This window comes from Polypterus senegalus, chromosome 10 (assembly GCF_016835505.1).
Source record: "Polypterus senegalus isolate Bchr_013 chromosome 10, ASM1683550v1, whole genome shotgun sequence".
NCBI classification, from domain to species: Eukaryota; Metazoa; Chordata; class Cladistia; order Polypteriformes; family Polypteridae; genus Polypterus; species Polypterus senegalus.
In genome coordinates, this window is record NC_053163.1 from 92,902,117 (window position 1) to 92,902,654 (window position 538).

The window sequence follows — 538 nt, forward strand, 5'->3', positions numbered from 1 at the left end:
TGGAAATGCGTGCTGCGTAACACGAACTCCCCGCCCTTTTCAGTGACCATCAATTTAGAGAGAGCGCAACTGAGCGGTCTTCCGGCAGCTTGTGTTTACGGGGAAGGATTGTGGGATAGTGATCTGGCCACGCCTTCTACAGGCGTGCTGAAATGAACATTAGGACTTTGTTTAGAAATTGGTGTGAAAGGAGAGTCTTATTAATTGCGTGTTACAATGTAGTTTCAATGAACTGATCAAAGGAACGTCATGTTATAAAGTCGAACAAACAGTGAAGTTTACAACGAGTAGTGAACAAGGTTATGCTGATAGGAAAACCCGTCAGTAAAGCGTTTCTGTATTGTATGTTAGCGGAATGTTCGATCAGAAAACGTTTTACGGAGCACATTGAAATAGAGCACACTTTGAAAATGACAAACTGTGAAACAGGAAAGGAATTATATTTAAGCTATCTGAGATCTTGCAACAGTAAATAGTAAAGGCGATAACTTCGCTTTGTCAAGGTGGATTTTCAAAAACCTTTTTAAAGCAAACTCCA